Source organism: Camellia sinensis, chromosome 2 (genome assembly GCF_055761805.1).
Source record: "Camellia sinensis isolate YWXY chromosome 2, ASM5576180v1, whole genome shotgun sequence".
Lineage (NCBI taxonomy): Eukaryota > Viridiplantae > Streptophyta > Magnoliopsida > Ericales > Theaceae > Camellia > Camellia sinensis.
Genome location: NC_138962.1, coordinates 70,221,417 through 70,235,713, shown reverse-complemented (window position 1 = coordinate 70,235,713; position 14,297 = coordinate 70,221,417).

Sequence of the window (14,297 nt, the reverse complement as noted above, 5' to 3'; positions counted from 1 at the left end):
TTCCAAAAAAAAAAAAGAAAGAAAATAACAGGGAGGATAGCTTTCTACCTTGGAGCTGTGTAAAGAGAGAGGAGGCAGAGATTGAGGCAGATGGTAGAAATCACCCCCTCTCAGCGAGGCTATATTTCGGAGATCACCACCGGGGCTATATTTCGGAAATCACCACCAGAGATTAAACTTCTAAAGAGAGAGAACTTGGTGGAAAGAGGAAGATGTGTGGTGGGGAGAGGAAGAGGTGTGAGAGAGAATGGAGTTTGGAATTTTGAAATCAAAATCAGAGAGAGAGAGGATGTCTATGTGAATTGATTCAATCCTGAGGATGAGAATCGAAAAACCATATGTAAAACTGATCTGAAGCATTGATATTCACCAAAAAATCTGAACCATTGAAATGTCCAAGTAAGACAAATGAGAGGAAAACATTTTGAACCATTTGATTGAATCAATGTGATGTTGTATATTTTGACAAATAGACAAAAGTCCCATCAAGATTCAAAAATCATCCTTCCTTGTTATATAGAAGATATATGATGGTTTAGATCACTGAAGTTAGTTCAAGTTAGTCCAATAATAGGTCAAATTTACTTTGTAGTTGAGATTTTAAATTTTAGCAAATCCGAATTCTGATTCTCATGACTTGAAGAAATATTCAAACATGTGCAATCCGACTGAGAGCTTGCTTGACACTTACATTTGCTTTGAAAAAAAATTGCATATAAATCAAAGTGAAGAATGCAACAAGTAACTCTACTCGAACATAATCACACACCCAAGGACGGAGCCACCTAAGGCTTAGGGGGTCACGTGCCCCCCCTAAACTTTCAATATTTATACTATTACCCATATAAATAAAGATTATATATTATTTATCCTTTATAAAATTTAATAGTGACCCTCCTTAAATTATGTAAAATTTCTTGTATTTTTAAAATTTTAAAATTTTTGTATTTTATTATTTTTATTATTCATGTACACTTTTAATTATAGGTCAAGACAAGAATAGAAATCAATTAATAATTCATTTCTTATTATGGGATTTGTTTAGTTGCTTATTTCTCCTCATTATGGGACTTTTTTTGAGTTGATAGAATTGAACTTATTGATTATTTGGTTAATAGAATTTAATTATTAATTGTAGTTTTATAAGTCACGTTAATATAAATCTTAAGATAATTGTAATAAAAATAAAAATAAAAATGTATAAATTTAATAATATCTCGTTGTTATTTGTTACGGGGAGGGAAAAAAAAAATTAATATTGTGATTAATATGTGCCCCTCTACATTAAATTTTTGACTCCGTCACTGCACACACCATTAAGAAATATCTCCCACTTTAGAAAAGCTTTACGGCAACAAGTTCTTAAAGTTGTGACTAACAAATTATTATATTTTAATTGGTGGAGGTGTTGTGGGAGTGCGTTTGGTTATTAAAACATACTTTTCCAGCCATGAAGCTATGATCAAGGTGGCATTTCGCATCGAAGAATTTGTGAGTGTAACTAGGATACTGCAACATCCGAACGGCGGTGGATGTTGCCGATGCAGGTCTATCAGAAAAATTTTGTTTGTTGTCCGCCATTGTTCTTAGCCAATTGGGGCCCTCAATTATTATAGTGTGTAGGATTGTTGTTTATTGTGTTGTTTAGTTATTTACTGTCAGGTTTGATTTGATTCCCCCCTGTGGTCTCTCACCAACTCTTCTGGCTTAAACTAATACTTTATTGTGTGTTATTTTTTCTGACTTTGAAGCTACACTATAATGTTTTTGCTCTTATATATCTCTTCTTTGTTTATGCAATTTTTATATATAATTTGTGTTATTTTCATCAATATTTTTTTTTTACTGATAAAAAAAAAAAAAAACTATTCCAAAAGTTTTCATCATTTTTACTATTGATTTTTTTTACCGAATGTTAAAAAACTCAAATACCTTAATAAATGGTATCGTGAAAGACAAATGCAGGGCTATTGATATTTTTCATAGGAAAATAATATACAAATTCACTTTCTATACTTACTTTGTAAACTTAATGATGTGTAAGTGAGATGATTGGTTAATGATTAGAGAATATACAAGAAAGAGAGTTGTCTTATTTTAATGATGCTAGAATAATTTCATCATTGTATTTGCATTTTATCCTTTATCTTTGAGAGTTGCCTTATTTTGATGATGTTAGAAATTTATTTCAATTAATAATTTAGGTAATTTTATCATTATATAACAGAGTAATTAAAAAAATATATTTTTTTAGTTAATTTTGTTGAATAAAAATTTTCTGACAAGTAGTATTTTTACAATTTTTCAAACTATAAGAAACAAATTTGTATTTTAAACTAACCTCAATGAGTATATTTGTAATTCATCCTAATATAAAATGGGTGATTGATTCATAAATTCCAAAAGGTGAACTTGTGGATCATCAGTCCCAACCTTATTTTAATGAACAGTAGTGCTAGAGATCTCTAATTTAGAGGTTCTAAACACACCTCTAATAAGGTGGAAAAGAAAAAATAAAAAAATAAAAATAGACAGACACAACACTGACAGTGGCGGTGGGTCTAGTGACGCCTCTAATTAGAGGTCCCAAGCTTTATTGTTTAATGAACATGAAGTCCCATTGAATGGGAATTGACACATTTGCCCAGGTGGTTTATTGTATTAGCTACATTTGGAAAATACACTAACCACGTTTGGAAAAAGTATAGTAAAAGCTTCTTTATTTGTTCTATATTAGCTATGTTTGGAAAATACACCAAATGCTACGTTTTGGAAAAAGTACACTAAGGATTTTTTATTTATTTTGTATTAGCCACATTAGGAAAATACACTAGTCACTTTTGAAAAAAAATACACTAAAGACTTTTTTATTTGTTTTGTATTAGCCAAGTTTGGAAAATACACTAATGATGTGTTTTGTTGGGGGGGTTTGAGAAGAGATTTGGCAAGGGAAATGGAAAAGTAGATAAAATGTGAATAAAATATATGTATATTTCACCTAATTTCATACACTTTTTCCTTTCCTTTTCCAAATCTCTTCCCAAGTCTCTCAACCAATCATAGAGTAAAGGCCACATTTGGAAAATACACTAAGAGCTTTTTTATTTGTTCTCTATTAACCACGTTTGGAAAATGTAACACATTCCCAAAAAAAAAAAAACAAAAAAGACTTAAGACCCCCTTTTGGAAGCGACCCCCTTTTGGAAGCAACCCCCACACCCTCTCTGCCTTTCATTGGTCAAAAAAATTTTTTTTTTCCTTCTCCCCCACTCACCAACCCCCACGTGTGTGTGGAGGTGGCGGGGGTGGGAATCTGAGGGGGTCTGTATCGCCACTGAAAAAAAAAGAAGTCAACCAATCAATAGGGGCAAAAATGTCTTAACATGACAAAATAATATATTAAATAGAGTGTTGCTATTAGCACCCCATCAATTATTTTGTATCTCTCATTTTTTTGGATCCTCACTTGTAAACTATAAAATCCTTAAAATTTATTCTCTCCCAAAATAATACCAAAATTATCCTTGTAAAAATATTTCACTCATTCATATGCACACCCCCGACATTCCAAAAAGCCTCTCTACCAAAACCTTAACAAAACCCAAGATGGTGGAACCTCTCAAAATCAATGGAAAAAATTTGTGGTGATAAAGAAGTTTTTTCTCTGTTTCATTACGAGGTTTGTCAATCTGTTTGATTTTTTTTTTTCTATTACCTCTTTTCACACATACAACACAATCTACTTTCATATTTCTCTAGTTGGTTTTCTGTCAATCATCTATAGCCTCACTGTACTTGTATGCTCTCTGTGTAAGCAAAACTGGGTAGGATTTCACCCACTGGTCGACCACCGAAGCATGGTCCAACCTCCTTTGTTTGCCTGCTTTTACTACTGCTTCGGTTATTTGTTCTCGAATAAAAAAGAAATGTTCGGTTACCTATTCCTAAAAAAAATAAATAATGTTTGGGCCTGTGTTCCCAGTCCCCAAAAAAATGACAAACAATTTTTATGATTTTTGTTATTTTTTTCCAAAAAACTTACCTTTATAAGGCCAATCTTCTTTGAGCTAAGAATACCATTAAAACTATGAACCTCTTCTAAGTTTTTATTATTGTACTCTTCTCATCTTATAGAATTGTGGTTACCGAAAAAATTTTCATTCATTATCATTGCCGGAGAAGTGTATGTAATCAAATGATTGCTACCATTACTGCCAAAATATTACTGTCAAATGGTTTTTAAGGTTTTGAGGAGGGGTAGATTTTGAAAGTGGGATTTGAGGAAGATGGATGGATGGATGGTGATGGAGGTGGGTGCTCTAACAAATCCTAACTCATGATGCAATGGGTGTGCGCGTTTAATTGTGAGATGGGATGTCCCAAAATTATTAATGTCTTTTTTAGTAATTTCATTTGAGATTATCACTGTAATTAAAAAAAAAAAAAAAAGGAAACACCTTAATTGGTGGGTTGAAACCATCCTTCATTTTAATGTTGAGTGTCCATTTTGTCATTAAAAAAAAAAAAAAAAACCATTAAACAAATAATGAGCACAAGAACTATAAATAATACAATGAATAAGACTCTTTTTACTTAAATCAAACATAATATATAATAAATATTTTATTTTATTTTTACTTATTTAAATTGCCCACGGGTTGAGTGTGCTTGTATTATGTACCTATATACCATAACACTTGCAAAGTAACTAAAGGTAAACTGGGGCGGTTTGGGTTCTCATTTTTTTGAGTTCATCAGCTAAACATCCCACATTTTCTCTTCTTTCTTTCTTTTTTTTTTTTTTAGGTCATCAGGCTCAAATGCTTTTAGCATCTGTTCTAGCATTTTGGAAAGATGGAATGAAAGGTGATGTAAAATACGAATTGAAAAGGTACTTTTTGTAATCAAATTATTTCAATATAGTGTTAATTAAGTAATCGTTTTAATTATGATCTAAAGTGATATTGAGATACGCCTGTGTAGTGTTTGATCATTTGCCAAAATGATTTTTGTTATGAACCCAAATGGTGGAATGAGTTTTTTTTACTTTTTATTTTAAGTTTTTCACTTTTTAATGCCTTTACTTATCAATACAGCAATGGCATTATAATTTACATTTTTTGTTTTCTTTCCAGTACTTCATTTAAACCAAACAAAATAACAGAAATTATTTCCTTCAATTTATTTATTTCATTTCAAATCCTTTCCTTTTATTTCATTATAAAATTTTCCAAATGAATGTGATTCTAAACCCAGTGCAAGTTATTCCCACTCTCCTTTCCAAACATGTCATCTCAATTCCTAAATTCTTTCTCAGGTTAAAAATGTTCAGTAGATCAGTCTATGACATTGGGGAACCTTGTGTCTTCAGTAGTGGCCTGCATGCATATAGGGCTGCAAACGAACCGAGCCAAGCCGAGCTTTGCTGAGCTCGAGCTCGGCTCGTTTACTTATCGAGCTCGTTTATTGAGCTGGAGCTCGGCTCGATAAGGAACTGGGCTCGAGCTCGGCTCGGCTCGTTAATTTTAATGAAGCTTGAACTCGGCTCGACTCGATAATTTTTTTTTAATATTATTTAAATATAAATATTTAAATAAAAAATATTATTTATATTATTTAATATATAAAAAATTTATTTATATTATTATTTATATTTTTTTAATATATAAATAATATATTTATTATATAATTTAAATAAAGATAAACGAGCCGAGCTTAACGAGTTGAGCTCATGCTAGCTCGAGCTCGGCTCGTTTACTAAACGAGCCTAATATTCGAGCTTGAGCTCGGCTCGTTTACTAAATGAGTCGAGTCGAGCCCTTAACGAGCCGAGCCGAGCTTGTTCATGAACAGCTCGGTTCGTTTGCAGCTTTATGCATGCCACATGCTGCAATCCAAACTAGATTATTTCTTCATACTAAGTCTCTGTTTGTTTCAGTGAAATTTTTTTATAACATGTTTGGTTGCAAAAGGTGGTGGTGGAGATTGTGGTAGTGGTAGTAGTGTGGTGGCATTGACAAGATTTTTTTGGAAAGATTTTTCTGTATTTAGATGGAAATTGTTTTCCACTACCGAAAATGTTTCCGTTCAATTTTTATTTTCCATCTTACCAAATGTTAGAAAATGTGGAAAGGGTAAGACTACCCATGCAGATTAACCCAGATGGACTTTCAGAACAGGAAGCATATAAACTACCTGACAGAACACCACACAGCATCTCTCACTAGTCTCAGCAGTATGGCCGTTCCAATCATGCATTGCAGTCTGCAATTGTTTTTAGGTACATTCCATTGACTTAGTGAATTTATTATTAAATTGATTAATAATTCTAGCCTAAAACACAATCTTGGAACACATCAGTTCTTTTTGATATCACTTGTCTAGTTTGAATAGATTGTATTGGATTACTTGCCACATTGTAATGCTCTTTATATTCTCTTAGCCATTTGGCAATGTGCCAACAAGAGAGGGGGCATGGAACAAAAGATAAGACAAAGAGTGAGACAGATGATCCGTACTCTTGTTTACAAAGGGTGTTTTCCACCGAGGGCAAGAGAACCTTAGTAAGTCTAACAATAAACTTATCAAGGAAAAAAAAATGGCAGCATTGCCACCTCAATGCGGTGCCCTTGAATGATGTAACAGAGAGTGTTAACTGCCTATTAAATAAATCCCCTGCATCAATATTTAAATTGGTTAACAGTTCAACTCTTAATGCTAAATATGGATCTCACTATGCTGAGAACAATGCTTTTATTATTATTATTATTATTATTATTATTTTCAATGACTGATGTGGTCTACTCTATTATACTTTATCTTGCCAATCAAGGGATTTTGGTAAGGTCATCACTTTTCCATATCTCATCATGGCTGATGTGGTGTACATGCAGGTAATCTGTGTATATATGTATGACTAGTTCATTTTTAAAAAATGGCTCTTGCTTATATTATAATCCTGGTTGACCAATTAAATCTTTTTTGCAAGTACATTGACTGGATGACTGCTTTCATGACTTTTTACTTTAAGGATATTTTTGTCTGGCTAGTGTTAATGCTTATATTTAGAGGAAGGAATATAGAATATACTTTGTGTTGTTGTAAAAATTGATGAATATAATCTTGATAGGGATGCTCCAAGAATATAGAAGTTTGCATACTTAATTACCCTCCCTGCCTGCAACATGCATGAACCCAAAAAATAAACAATAATTTATGAATAAAGAAAACAACATATTTACGAAAGCGCAAATCATGGTGCAGTTAACACAACATATTGTTTAATTATTTATGTACTAAATCTAGACATTGAAGTTTGGATTTTTATGCTTAAATTTTGAACATTGATGGATTTTAGCACTTGTTTAACCAGAAAGTCAAGTCCCTCTAGCATTGTAACTTGTGCTGGTGGAATAATTTTATCAAGTTTTTCTCTTGGGGTCTGGGCATGAGCCTGCAACCTATAAGCGGTTGGAAAATGGTTTTATATAGGCATAATTTTGAGCTCATTTTGGGTGGGCTCCAAACGTCTTTTGGGGTTGGTCCGAAGAGGTGACGTGTTCCTTGCCGCGTGGCAAGTCACACGGTGAAGACGGTACGTCAAAACCATTTATGAGTGAATGGGAAGTTGACGTCGTTTTCGAGTTTAACATTAATTTTTTAGATAAAATTCATTTGAATTTTTTCAATAAAAATTATTGTGGGAATTTAATTTAATTCTAAATTCAAATTGTGATTTTTTAAAAAATGATTTGAATATATATATATATATTTCTAATTGTTATTAAATTAAGTTCCAAAGCTGTTCGTGCACGCGTTTGACCAAACAGACACTTTTTTGAAATCTTGGTACAAACCGTCAGATTTATTTGAACCTCTTGTGCACCTGCTCTTTAGTTATTTGCATCCGTTCATTTAAATTGGTTGCACCGTTTAGGGACTTTGTTTGCCTATATATACAAACCTTTTTTCAGCAGTCCAGGGATCCGAAAAAATCAGTCTGGATATCTGATTTTACAGTCCGAAAAAATAGTTTGATATTTTGTCTTATTGTTGTCCTATTTTTTCTCTAGTACATTTATTCTTCATATCTAGTTTTAGAATAAATTAAAGAGAGTATAGATCACAGGTTTGGTTCGCCGAACAAATTTATTTGAAGTGCTTCTATAAATTTGTGAAGATCATTGTATCCTGGGAGATAGACGCCACTCAACCGTAAGCACCATAGCGGGGCGAATCTGTCTTAAGGACAGAGTGTCACACACTCGACTTGGTCTTAAATTATTTATTCGGTTCAACGAAATAAATTTGGTATGTTATTTATTTATTTTGTTTGAATTATTTCAAGTTATTTTATTTACACAGAAGATTGTACCAACAATCTTAAGACAGATTTTCATTATTCTGTTTACAGAATTTTTCGTTTGTTTCCCTTTTCCATTCTTCGTAAATAATTTCGGAAGAAAAATTATTTTCTGTGAATTTACAAAATAATATTTTGGTTGGAAAAACAAATAGTGATTATATGCTATTTGACAGATAGTAGTAATATACTGTCTCTTTTCTTTGACAACAACTAGTAGTACGATACTGGTGTCATTAACAATTCAGAATATATTTTTGTGGAATTTTGTCAGAAAATTAATTTTGGTTTTTAGAAATTATTTTCTGAGTTTTCTTTAATTAAAATTCTGTTTCAGTATTTTAATTATTGAAGTGTTACAGAAATTTAATTTTCTGTGTGGAATTAATTTGGTTAAATAAAATTTTATTTTATTTCCAAATTAATTGGAAAAATAAAAGTTATATTCTTATTTCTTTTATTTTACAGAATTTAATTTTCTGTGTGGCATTATTTTGGTTAAATAAAATTTTATTTTATTTCCAAATTAATTGAAAAATAAAAGTTATAGTTTTTTATTTCTTTTATTTTACAGAATTTATTTTTCTGTGTGGAATTAATTTTTTTAAATAAAATTTTATTTTATTTTCAAATTAATTGGAAAATAAAAGTTACATTCTTGTTTCTTTTATTTTTACAGAATTTAATTCTGTGAATTTGGTTTAATTTTCTGTGAAGTGTAAATTCTAATTATAATTTTGTTTTATATATTAGAATTGATGGCTACTGAAACGAATGCCCAAACAAGTACTACTGTGGTGGCTGCAATGACGCCAACCCCCTCTCCTGTGATGACAGTACCAATAAATCATGGAGAAAAGCCAGAGAAGTTCTTAGGAACTGACTTTAAAAGATGGCAACAGAAAATGTTGTTCTATCTTACAACTCTGAACCTGGCTCGTTTTCTCCGTAAAGATGCTCCTATCCTGAAAGAGGATGAAACCGACCGGCAAGTGGTTGCTGCGGTTGATGCTTGGAAACATGCCGATTTCCTTTGTCGGAATTACGTCTTGAACGGACTTGACAACACATTATACAATGTCTATAGTCCAATCAAGACAACAAAGGAACTTTGGGAATCGTTGGAGAAAAAGTACAAAACGGAAGATGCCGGCTCAAAGAAATTTGTGGTTGGCAGATTCTTAGATTTTGTAATGGTTGATTCAAAAACTGTGATCAGCCAAGCTCAAGATTTCCAACTCATTCTGCATGACATTCACGCAGAAGGTATGTCTCTCAGTGAATCCTTCCAAGTTGCAGCCTTAATTGAAAAATTACCAAAAAGCTGGAAGGAATTCAAGAACTACCTCAAACATAAGCGCAAAGAAATTTCTATGGACGAGTTAATTGTGCGTTTGAGGATTGAGGAGGACAACCGCAATTCTGAAAAGCGGGCTGGTAAGCATCTTATGGAGTCTAAGGCAAATGTGGTGGAACATACTTCAAAAACCAAGAAGCGAAAGTTTTCTGGAGAAAGTTCATCACAAGGCTCTAAAGGGGGGGATAATAAAAAGTACAAGTTTAATGGCAAATGTTACATCTGTGACAAAGAGGGACATCGGGCCAAAGATTGCCGTAGCAAAGGCAAAAGTAAGAAAAGAACAAGCAAGAAGCCTGCTCAAGTCCACATGACCGAAGTGGATAATATTTCCAATGGTGTCGATGACATCAATCTTTCTGCAGTTGTTTCCGAGGCAAATCTTGTCGGAAATCCTAAAGAATGGTGGGTGGACACTGGTGCTACTCGCCATATCTGTGCCGACAAAAAGATGTTCACATCTTATTCTACAGTGGATAATGGTGAACAACTCTTTATGGGCAACTCCTCAACTTCCAAAGTTGAAGGACAAGGAAAGATTGTACTCAAGATGACATCTGGAAAGGAACTCACTCTCAACAATGTGCTGCATGTACCGGACATTCGCAAGAATTTAGTTTCCGGATCTTTGTTGAGTAAGAATGGGTTTAGGCTAGTTTTTGAAAGTGACAAGTTTGTACTTACCAAAAATGGGATGTATGTAGGAAAATGTTACATGTCTGATGGCCTTTTCAAGTTAAATGTAATGACCGTTGTACCCTCAGTTATTAATAATACTACATCTTCTTCTTACTTGCTTGAGTCTTCAAATTTATGGCATGCTAGACTAGGACATGTTAATTATGGATCTTTGCGTAGATTAATTAATATGGAATGTTTACCTAAATTTAACATTGATTCAAATCATAAATGTGAAATTTGCGTTGAGGCAAAATTATCTAAAACTCCTTTTCATTCAATTGAAAGAAGTACGGAACCACTTGAATTAATTCATAGTGACATTTGTGATTTTAAATCAATTCAAACTAGAGGTGGAAAAAAGTATTTTATCACTTTTATAGATGACTATACTAGATATAGCTATGTTTATTTAATTCAAACCAAGGATGAAGCATTGGAAACTTTCATTCAATATAAGAATGAAGTTGAAAATCAACTTGGTAAGAAAATTAAGAAACTTAGAAGTGATAGAGGTGGTGAATATGAATCACCTTTTGGTGAGTTTTGTAAAGAACATGGAATAATTCATCAAACCACCGCTCCTTACTCACCTCAGCAAAATGGAATTGCTGAAAGGAAAAATAGGACTTTAAAAGAAATGATGAATGTCATGTTAATAAGTTCTGAATTACCTCAGAACTTGTGGGGGGAAGCAATACTTTCTGCTAATTATATTTTAAATAAAGTACCCCGAAAGAAAATAAATCAAACACCTTATGAATTGTGGCATGGAAGAGTACCATCCTACAAATACTTAAAAGTGTGGGGGTGTTTGGCTAAAGTGGCTATTCCTAGTCCTAAAAAGACTAAGATAGGTCCTAAGACCATTGATTGCATTTTCATTGGTTATGCCAAGAATAGTAGTGCATATCGGTTTTTGATTCATAAATCAGAACATTCCGAAATGCATGTAAATACTATTATTGAATCTCGGAATGCATCCTTCTTTGAACATGTATTTCCGAATAAGATTGGACAAGAGACTAGTAATAAGAAAAGATCTTTTGATGCTATTACTAGTAATGATCAAGAACATGATCAAGAACAAGAGTTAGATCAAAATGAAGAAGAGGAACCTAGGTGTAGTAAACGTGCTAGAACCTCAAAATCTTTTGGTCCAGATTTTCTAACATATTTGTTAGAAAATGAGCCTTTAACTTTTAAAGAGGCTATGTCCAGTCCTGAAGCTCCTTTATGGAAAGAAGCTGTCAACAGTGAAGTTGAATCCATCTTGCAAAATCACACTTGGGAATTAGTTGACTTGCCACCAAGTTGTAAACCTCTTGGGTACAAGTGGATTTTCAAAAGGAAATTGAAAGCGGATGGATCAATAGACAAATACAAGGTAAGACTTGTGGTCAAAGGTTTTAGACAAAAAGAAGGTCTAGATTACTTTGACACATACTCACCAGTTACTAGAATAACATCCATTAGAATGCTAATTGCCATTGCATCTCTATACAATCTAGAAATTCATCAAATGGATGTTAAAACCGCTTTCTTAAATGGTGAGTTAAATGAAGAAATTTACATGGAACAACCAGAAGGGTTTTCTGTTCCAGGAAAAGAAAAGAAAGTGTGTAAATTGGTTAAATCATTATATGGTTTAAAACAAGCGCCAAAGCAATGGCATGAGAAATTTGACAAGGCAATGATGTCAAATGAATTTAAAATTAATGAGTGTGACAAATGTGTTTATATTAAAAGCACAGATAAAGGTTATGTCATTGTATGTCTATATGTAGATGATATGCTCATCATTGGTAGTAATAATGACATGATTAAAACTACCAAGAAAATGTTGAATAAACATTTTGACATGAAGGACATGGGCATTGCTAATGTAATACTTGGTATGAAAATTACCAAAACATCAGAAGGATATGCTTTGTCACAATCTCATTACATTGAGAAAATACTTGACAAATTCAGCAAAGATGATGATCATCTAGCTAGAACTCCTGTAGATGTTAATTTGTATCTTTCTAAAAATGTACAGGAAAGTATTTCTCAATTAGAGTATGCCCAAATTATTGGAAGCTTAATGTACTTGATGAACTGCACTCGCCCAGATATAGCTTATGCAGTAAGTAAATTAAGTAGATATACGAGTAATCCGGGAGTAGAACACTGGAAAGCAATTATAAGGGTTCTAAGATATCTTCGATTTACTCGTAACATTGGGCTGAATTATACTAGATATCCAGCAGTACTTGAAGGATACTGTGATGCAAATTGGATATCGGATACAAGGGACTCGAAGTCCACCAGTGGGTATGTCTTTACTCTTGGTGGGGCGGCTGTATCTTGAAAATCTTCCAAACAGACTTGTATTGCTAGGTCTACTATGGAATCTGAATTCATAGCTTTAGACAAAGCAGGGGAAGAGGCAGAATGGCTTCGCCACTTCCTTGAAGATATTCCAATATGGCCAAAACCGGTGCCTGCTATATGCATACATTGTGATAGTCAATCAGCTATAGGTAGAGCACAGAGTCATATGTATAACGGTAAGTCACGACACATTCGTCGTCAGCATAACACCGTAAGACAACTACTCTCTAATGGAATTATGTCCATAGAATATGTTAAGTCTAAAGACAACATAGCGGATCCACTAACCAAAGGGTTAGCAAGAGAGTTAGTTGAGAATTCATCGAGGGGAATGGGACTTAAGCCTATTAAATAAGAGTTACCACAACGGCAACCCAACCTAGTTGACTGGAGATCCCAAGATCTAGGTTCAAAGGGACAACCGAGTTGTGATTGACTCAGAAGGATCACTGTGGAGTCCAACTCCTACCCATTTCTATGATGAAATAAGTGATGTCTGCAGCGATTTAGGTTAAGTAATACTTTTAATGATTCTTATATCTAGGTAAACCTAGTGGAGTATGGCAGGATACTCTTCATAAGAATCACCTATGTGAGTGTGAATTGGGCCGGTTCTATAAGATTTGTGAAGGGCTATAAGTCTTTAGAGCATTCATGAAAGACCAGGTTGTTCAGGGCCAAAATGAACACAATAGTGAGAACTAAACTGTGTCTGGGAATATACTGTGTGAGTTCTATTGTCTTGGTTTACACAAACGGCTGAACAGTTCAAGACATCATGTTCACTGGTTAGCTAGTAAATCCGATAGTGTCTCACAAGGGAAGGTTCAAAGCCAAAAGCTACCTATCCTTTGCAGAATATTTTCAATTTTTATACTCTCTGTAATTAGATCATGTTGTTGCATTTTCTCTCCGTCAAATTCCTTTCATGTGGGGGATTGTTGGAAAATGGTTTTATATAGGCATGATTTTGAGCCCATTTTGGGTGGGCCCCAAACGTCTTTTGGGGTGGGTCCGAAGAGGTGACGTGTTCCTTGCCACGTGACAAGTCACACGGTGAAGACGGTACGTCAAAACCATTTATGAGTGAATGGGAAGTTGACGTCATTTTCGGGTTTAACATTAATTTTTTAGATAAAATTCATTTGAATTTTTTCAATAAAAATTATTGTGGGAATTTAATTTAATTCTAAATTCAAATTGTGATTTTTTAAAAAATGATTTGAATATATATATATATATATATATATATTTCTAATTGTTATTAAATTAAGTTCCAAAGCTGTTCGTGCACGCGTTTGACCAAACGGACACTTTTTTGAAATCTTGGTACAAACCATCAGATTTATTTGAACCTCTTGTGCACCTGCTCTTTAGTTATTTGCATCCGTTCATTTAAATTGGTTGCACCGTTTAGGGACTTTGTTTGCCTATATATACAAACCTTTTTTCAGCAGTCCAGGGATCCGAAAAAATCAGTCTGGATATCTGATTTTACAGTCCGAAAAAATAGTTTGATATTTT